Below are 8,429 nucleotides of genomic sequence, written 5' to 3'. Positions count from 1 at the left end.
TGAACCTTACGGGACTACGAGTCCTTGCATTTTTTGCTTGCTTACCGGGGGTATGAGCCATTCATGATGACAGTCTTTGTTCACGAAGAACAAATATGCACGCAACCCTAGCCATATAGAGCTCCTCTCTACGTGCTTTCTTGCGCTTTGCCTCAAGTTATGCAGTACTAACCAGCCCACCGCTCTGTTCTCTTGATCTCATTTTCGATTTCATAACGCGGGGCTGGCGCACACGCCAAGCCCCACTACCAAAAATTGCATGTCCCATCTACCCCAGTTTGGGGAAGTGGCGTACGTCAGCCACCCGCAGTGCGATGGGAGGCCTCGGCACGGGGCCCCGGCCACGCTGACCGCCGGAGGGCCCGACACCAGGTAAGTATGCTGATCCACCAGTCGGAAAGGCAGGCCATTCCATAAGGTACAACACATTGCACAGGTTGTGGCTGTGGTTTTCACCAAGCCATAATCGCCACGAAGCACCGAAATGCCGCAAATTCAGGCATGCCAACTAAAGATGCGCGTGACTTCAAGCCTGTAATCCTACTTTGCCAAAGTTTGCATGGCAGGGACTGTACTGAGGATATTACTGCATGCTCGAGTGTCGGGAGCAAAGCAGAGAACATTTACGTGCATTCATACTGGCTGAGTGAAGGACTAGTAAGTTGGCACGTGTCCTGGTGCTGTGCGATAGCTTCGTGGTGCAAAACTGCTGAGGTGCACAGTGTTATCTGATACGAGTGCGTGTGTAACGATAACGACAAGACGACGACGGCAACGATGGGATGAAGACGACGGTTTGACGACGATGACATGGCAGTACGACGTCGATGATGGTGAGATGTAGAGGGCATGGCGGGAACAGAATGACGAGAATGTGAAGAAGACGACGATGGTATGACGACGGCAGGATGACAAAGACGACATGACGACAACAGCATAACCACAGCGTGGTGACAGTGACGTTGTGACGACAGCAACGTGACAAAGACGGCATGACGACGTTTTCAGCGAGGCAAGATGCATGCGTATTATATGGCGGGCTGATCCCGGAGATGGTGCAGTCTAGAGTTATGTGCCCCTTTGGTTACTAGCTATTTCATTAGTGGCACGAGCATCGAGAGACACTCTTGTTTCTTGCGCAGCACTTCCGGTTCACCTCCTGAGACGACCGGGGAGGAAAGTCAAAATAAATAAAAAAAAAGAAATATATAGTACAGTACAAAATTAATGGCCTTCATTATAGATATGATATTATAGCATAGTTTAGTTATATGTTGGGTTACAGAAGTGTCTGGAATAATTAGAATTATATAGAAATCAATGAGCCGACCGGGGACTAAATTCAAAATAAGTCAGAAAAAATAGAAAAAATAAAGTACAGTACAAAATTCATGGGTTTCAATATACATATGATATCAGAACATAAGTTTAGATACAAGTTGATTTACTGAAATGTCTGGAATAGTTATAGTTAATTAGAAATCACTGAGACGACCGGGGACGAAATTCAAAATAAATCAGAAGAAAAAAGAAAAGAATTGTATAGTATAAAATTCATGCATTTCATTATAATATGATTTCAGAGCATAAGGTTAGTTACAAGTGGAGTTACTGAGGTGTCTAGAATAATTAGAATGAATTGGAAATCACTGATTACCGCACACCAAAGCACAGAATCATAGTCTTTAGAGATCCACCGCGTGAGCACGACTTTGGCGAAATTCTTGGAAAACCGGAAGTAGAAAACGGAAGTCATGACGTCACTAATGAAGTCACACACAAGAAGGTGACATGGTATTTAAGCGGCTAATTAATGGAAAACAGTTGCTCCCGATTTCAGTTAGTGCGTTGCGTTCGCCTAAAGTTCACCAAGCCGAGGTGCGAGTGCCACTAAGAGACACCTAAGTCAAGCTTTAGGGTCGCCTACCGTATCTTTAAAATTTAATTTATACGTAGAACAGGCCCTCTTCGGCTCCATTGAGTAGACACTAACGAAAACAAAAAATAAGGAGCGAGAAACATGTCACTGAACAAGCAGTTGGTTAAACCTAATTGAGATCAGCTAGGACAGAAAACAAACCAGGCAGTCAATGTTTTCGAACAATAAAGTATAAAATATTAAAGGTATAGCCTACATACAAAATCACTGCACAGTTTTCGCATCCCATACATGCACGCCAGAAACCATGTGATAATTTTTATTACGTGTTTTCTGCGTGACTAATCCAAACATTATTTACTTAACCTAATAAATCCTCCTAAGCTACTAGCATTAACCACACTCTATGGTAGTGTGTTCCAAATAGAAATAGCATGAGGAAATAGGGAAAATTGCGTCATATTAAGAAGGCTGAGAGGGCCTACCTTATAGTTCTATTTTGGTGCATTTTGGGGAAGGGGAGAGGGAGGGAGGGAGCGTAGGAGTGGCTCCTTTATGTAATGTTTACGCAGTAACTTAATGTGATCATGCATGGTCAAGTTAAAAGAAGAAACTTTAATCGAGGCACTGTTCGGCGCTTTATGTGCCCCTGGGGACACTGTCGCCGTGATGATCCACATATATGTGTGTCTGTCTGTGTTTACATAAACAAATAAAGATGAATAATATTATCCGATGGCTGGATTCGAACAAAGGACCTAAAAAATTATGGGGTTTTACGTGCCAAAACCACTTTCTGATTATGAGGCACGCCTTAGTGGGGTACTCCGGAAATTTAGACCACCTGGGGTTCTTTAACGTGCACCTAAATCTAAGTACACGGGTGTTTTCGCATTTCACCCCCATCACAAAGGACCTCCAGCACAGCAAGCCCTATACTGTAACCAATTACGCCACGGTCAAATTATTTTTTTTTTTAGTACCATATTGAGGCGTGGTCACACTGATGCATGCCTCGACAGCCGGAATCGAACAACCTTAAGAATTTCCCCTTAATGTTTCGCTTTACGTAGAGGTCAACCGCAGTTGAGGCTGAAAATTTTTTTTCTTTTCCATTTTTTCGCCTTTGCCCGCCGCGGTAGCTCTGACGTTGCGCTGTTGAGCACGAGGTGGTGGGTCTGACTGCGGCCGCTGCATCGGCATTCGAAGGGGACGGAATTCAAGGACGCTCGGGTAGCGTGCACTGAGTGCACGTTATAAAACCCCAGGTGGTCAAAATTAATCGAGAGTCCTGCACTACAGCGTATCTCATAACGAGATCGTGGTTTTGGCACGTAAAACGGCATAACTTAAAATTTCATTTCGTTTGCTGTTTTCACTGCAATGGAAAAAGAAAAAAAGGCGAGATTCGCGCGTATTAATAAAACGTACTGTTAAACGGAGGCGCTTTTTTGATGTCCTATAAGTACTTGCGTTGTTCACTGAAGTTTCCCCAAAAGCCAAATATTAGCGCCCACCGCGTTTGTTTTGTTGCCAGCGGATGCGCGCTGGTGTTTTCCCTGCTCCTCTTGGCGCAAAGCCAGGGCGCTCGCTATCTGCTCGAAACTCGCGCTTATCGTCGTCCGGTCCCCCTCGAGTACTGCCGAGAATTCGCTCGAAGCATCGCGACGCTCGCTGCTTTGCTAGACGAAATTGGGCTCGGCAATGTAGCGGTGGGAGTAGGCGTGCCCTCCTTCATTCCCTGAGCAGTTCGCACGAAGAGTGCAATTTGAATCGTGAATTGATAGTCGCTGCTGCACAGCTTCTAGCCATTAGTTTTAGACGTTGTCTAAGCGCAGTAACTCCAAAATAACGCCAAGCTTTGCTGCCCTCACATGACCACAAAAGGTGAAGGGCATGTTTTTAATGCGTAAGCATAATTTGTCAAGTGCCACAACAAAATATGCCCGTCACGCGAAAGGTGCAATGCCTTGTATCTGCGCAGAAATGCATAATTTGCGAAGTTAAGACATTTAATCATTATAATAGTATAAATGTAGACGATTGGTGGCTTTATAAGTCATGCGGAACAATGAAAAAAAATGTTCGCCAGAGGCACTTAAAACTGCATAAGTGTGGGAATACGAAAACGCTATAGTCCCTTTCGTAAAATGTTTTTTTTTTCCCAGCGTTCCTTGTCCGTGCAAGCTCTCGCCTGCGTTCTAGTGGCACTTCGCTGAGGCCAAATCAAAACGCGCCAAGCGCCTCAACGCGCTCGCTTGCCCGCGAGGAGTTCATAATTCGAAACACCGCTCAGCGCAGTTCATTGTACAGTAATGCTTTTTATTTTACACACTCATTTTATACACCTCCTCCCCGCTGGCTGTGCTTTCACGTGTGCAATGCACACTAGGCGCACCTTTTTTGCGCCGTCGACCATTTTTGGTGCCATTATTTGGTCACGCCAGCTACACCGACGGATTTTCGCGTAATGGGGCATATACTGCTGTTGCATTAAAATAAGATTGATCATAGGGAATGCCCATACGATCAGATTTATGCAGACCCATAGGGATATATAGGGCTCCATGGAAAATGCACGGGAAGCCTATAGTAGGGGTGGTACAACAGCAAATTTGAGGGTGGGCCAACTTAAATTTCGCGGTGGGCCAACTTGAAATTTGGAGGTGGGTCAACTTAAATTTGTGCGTATGCTTACGCATACTTAGACAGCTCAAATGAAGTCACTGCATATATTTTTCAGTTTAGTTTTTTTACGATACCATAGCCTACGTCAGAACCATGTGAAGTCAATGGATAAGGAAGGCGAGTGATTTTTTTTTTCACTGAAGTGCATAATTATGGAGGTTCAATTTGCGATAAGTTTCATAGCCCAAATAACGGTAAAGGAAAGCGAAAGTTGAAGACAACCTATCGCTTGTGGGAGCCGAACCCACTACCACCGCAAGACGCGTGCGGTGCTCTACCAACTGAGCTACGGCGACCGCCGGCCGTCCGTCCGTCCGTCCGTACACACACACACACACACACACACACACACACACACACACACACACACACACACACACACGCGCACACGCACACGCACACGCACACGCACGCGCACGCACACGCGCACGCACACGCGCGCGCACACGCGCACACGCACACGCGCACACGCGCACGCGCACACGCACACACGCACACGCACACACACTAGAAAAAAAGGAAAACAGCATATGCCAGATGGTATATGGGATGCCAAAGGGGGTGAAACAAATGTCATTACACTACGTACGCATACACACGTACCGGAAGAAAGGAAAAAGGATATGAGGGCAAACAAACAAATGGGGAAAATAGCTCATACGAAAAGGTATTAAGTAAAGACACGTTGAGTGCTTTGCGGAATCTTTCGAGGTTAGGAATAGCGGTGGTTAAATTATTATTATTGTTATTATTATTATTATTAATATTATTATTATTATCATTATCATTATATGGAAACATACAGGCACACAAAGCAAACAGGGAGGAAGCAAGCTGATAACTGCCACAGAAAGGGGCACAACGCCTGCCTACTCTTTCGGGAGGAGGGAATAAAAAGAGGAGAAGAGAAGAAGATAGGGAACAAAGATAGAGGTAAGAAAATAGGAAATAAACAAATCACAGAGACACAGACAAAAGAAAGTAGGAACACGGAAAAAATGTCTATAGACGGAAGGCCAAGTCAGTTTTCTGCATGAAAGTTAGCAAGGCTCTGTGGGGCTGGTCGCGTTGAGAAGCCCTTTTTCTCTATAACAGGCAATCGTCAAGGATCGTACACTTGAGTCCAGTCAGACCATAGTCCTCAATTAGCAGTGCGCGTTGTGTGACGAATGCGGGACACTCCAATATATGGTATTCAAGTATCTCACAGGAGCCACAGGACGTACACGACCGACTGTCCACACGTCCTTGACGATACAAGCGTTCGCGCGCCAACACAGAGCCAATTCTTAATTTCACTAACAATGCTCTAGCACCAGCGAGGCAAGCAACGACCACGAACACGAGGAGGGAACGGGCCGTTTGCAACACGGTGGTTTGGATGCTGCTTTAAGAGGTATCGGCGGATTAACATACGGGCGTTCTCAATCGTACAAGAAATTTCTGGGTAGTCACACCCGTTGTGAGCACAAGTTGAAGCGAGGCGATCAGCCTCTTCATTTCCAACAATACGCACGTGCGAAGGTATCCATAGGCAATGAGGGACATCCCACGAGAAGTGATTTTGTCGGCGGACTCTATTACACTGTGTAGAATTGGGCTATTGGTATCCTTTCTCAACAACCTGCTAAGGGCAGCACGGAAGTCTGTAAGGATGACGGCCTTCGATATGCTCTTTTCTTTCTGTACGTGCTTCAGAGGAACATCAATCGCTGCCAGCTCGCCAGTTGTTGATGAGGATGGATGAGCTATTCGAAACACCTTTTTCATGTCAGTCGAAGGGTAGAAGAAAGCGGCTGCAGCGCCTTGAGCGTCGCTGCTTACCGATGCGTCCGTAAATAGTTTAAGATGCTCTCCATATTTTTCAAATTAGTGCAGCTGGGCTGGTTAAAGCGGGCAGGTGATTCCAGTCACGGTAAGTTTTGTATAGAGAGGCAATCGTAATATGTTACGGTGTTTGTCCCAGGAATATGAACTTTGTGAGCGGGATCAAGGCGAGGTGACATTATTGCGTAGCAAAAGCGCCGAGGACTTCACGTCGCCGCATTAGACTTCAAGCGAAGGGTGATTCTGAGAAGCCGTGGCTGGGTCACGTGATCGCAGAGGGGTCCGATACGGCAACAGGAAAGTTACGGAGAGGAGAGCCTACTTCTGGAAGCTGACGAGACAAGCTGTTCGGGGGAAACTGCCTGCAACTTCAAAGGGGTCTGGGGCTCCAGATCATAGGTCCCGTAAGGACCCTTTGTAAGGACCTTTTGTAACATTAAGAGAGTTAGCAGATCACACTATCACAACAATATGTAAGAGGCCGGCTGCATGTACCCAACGCGATTTAGGTACACGATTGTGATAACAGATGCTGTGAAGAAAGGTAGACGCGAGGTATCTTCTGCGCATGGCAGGGGAAAGGAGTCTGACACTAGCTTTTACGGTAGCTACACGGGATTCTCGATGGTAGATGCTGTTAAACGTGCCAATAGATTCTGAACAGCTTCAAGCTTGTTGATAAGAGTTACCTGGCCGGGGACTCTTATGGATGAAGCGTGTTCTAGCACAAGACGAACATAGGGGACAAATAACTGTCTCTTTAATGACGATGGTGTGAGGGAAAAGTTTGGTTTTCAGTAACTGAGCATACAATTGGATTTGAATGTTATGTAGTCAACGTGATTAGACCATGACAAAGGGTTGGTGACGTGTACACCAAGATACAAGACCGAACAGATACGAGTGGGATTGCGTTCGAAGTTTACGAGTAGCTAGGGGGAGGTGCGTGATTACGGAAACTCTCATAGTTTTGCATTTAGAAATGTTTATCTCCATCTTCGAGAGGTCGCCCCAATGTGTAACAATATCAAGGTCTGTTTGAAGGGATTCGATGGCGGGGCCATTAACAACGTTGCGGTAGGTAACGCAATCGTCAGAAAGAAAGAGATATAGATGAATTTATATTATCGGGTAAATAATCGAAATAAATTAAGAAAAGTACTGGGCCTACAACAGAATCATGAGATCATTCGTGGAGAAAAACAGTGCGCGGTCAGAAATAAATTCTTGTATCTACTGCAGCAACCGAGGGCCCATACGCAAGCGGTGTGGTTTTGGTAGAAGCAGCTGATGGTTAACCTTACCGAATGATTTTGTAAGTCTAAGAAGATGCAGTGGATCGTCGCACCTGTGTTAATGTCGACGTGCAAGTATATAAGAAATATATAAGAGTATATAAGAAGTATATAAGAGAAATTTCGTTTTGCATAAAAAGAATTCACGAAAGCCGGGTTGTGAGCTGTAAAAGAAGTCATTTGAGTCCAAGAAATTAGCCACATGGGTGTAAACAACCTGCTTCACTATTTAGACGAATCGAATATAAGAGAAATAGAGCATTCGTTACTGGGGTTAGGCCAGTCGCCAGATTTATGGAGCGGAATCCTTCGGCTGTTTGGATAGCTATCTGGCTTATGCCAGATGAAAATGCAACCTAGTATTATAGAGCTATATTCTTTCGTATTCTGAATGAATTTAGAATTTATTCGGTCAGTACCACAGTAGAACGACCATTCTAATTTAGTAATTATGGCCGCAATGTCGCTGGTATCGAAAGTAATTTTATCCGCAGAGAACATTTTTAAATCGTGCGTGTACGAACAATGAATATTGCTAGAATCAGAGAAGTGAGAGATAAGGCACCAAGGCGACAAGTAAGTAAGCTCACCTAAGTAACAAATGACATAATAAAGAAACGACAAAGCATGGAAACGTACAATTAAAAAAATCTGGTAAAATTGGCTCAACTGTCAAAGCAGATAAACAAGAAGAAAGTGGTGTCCGAAATTGATAACATCGCTAAGATTTTGGCAGCAGT

The 8,429-nt window shown here is 45.0% G+C and overlaps 1 non-coding gene across 1 annotated transcript; it reads right to left on the bottom strand.

Annotated features, from left to right (window-relative positions):
- Positions 1–217: 217 nt before the first annotated feature.
- On the bottom strand, positions 218–380 carry LOC126546368 (U1 spliceosomal RNA). The gene has a single exon (XR_007602578.2). It is a non-coding gene; the product is annotated as a U1 spliceosomal RNA (small nuclear RNA).
- Between the last annotated feature and the right edge of the window lie 8,049 nt (positions 381–8,429).

This window comes from Dermacentor andersoni, chromosome 1 (genome assembly GCF_023375885.2).
Source record: "Dermacentor andersoni chromosome 1, qqDerAnde1_hic_scaffold, whole genome shotgun sequence".
NCBI classification, from domain to species: domain Eukaryota; kingdom Metazoa; phylum Arthropoda; class Arachnida; order Ixodida; family Ixodidae; genus Dermacentor; species Dermacentor andersoni.
The sequence above is the reverse complement of the archived record's forward strand: the minus strand, read 5'-3'. Positions and strand labels throughout refer to the sequence as shown.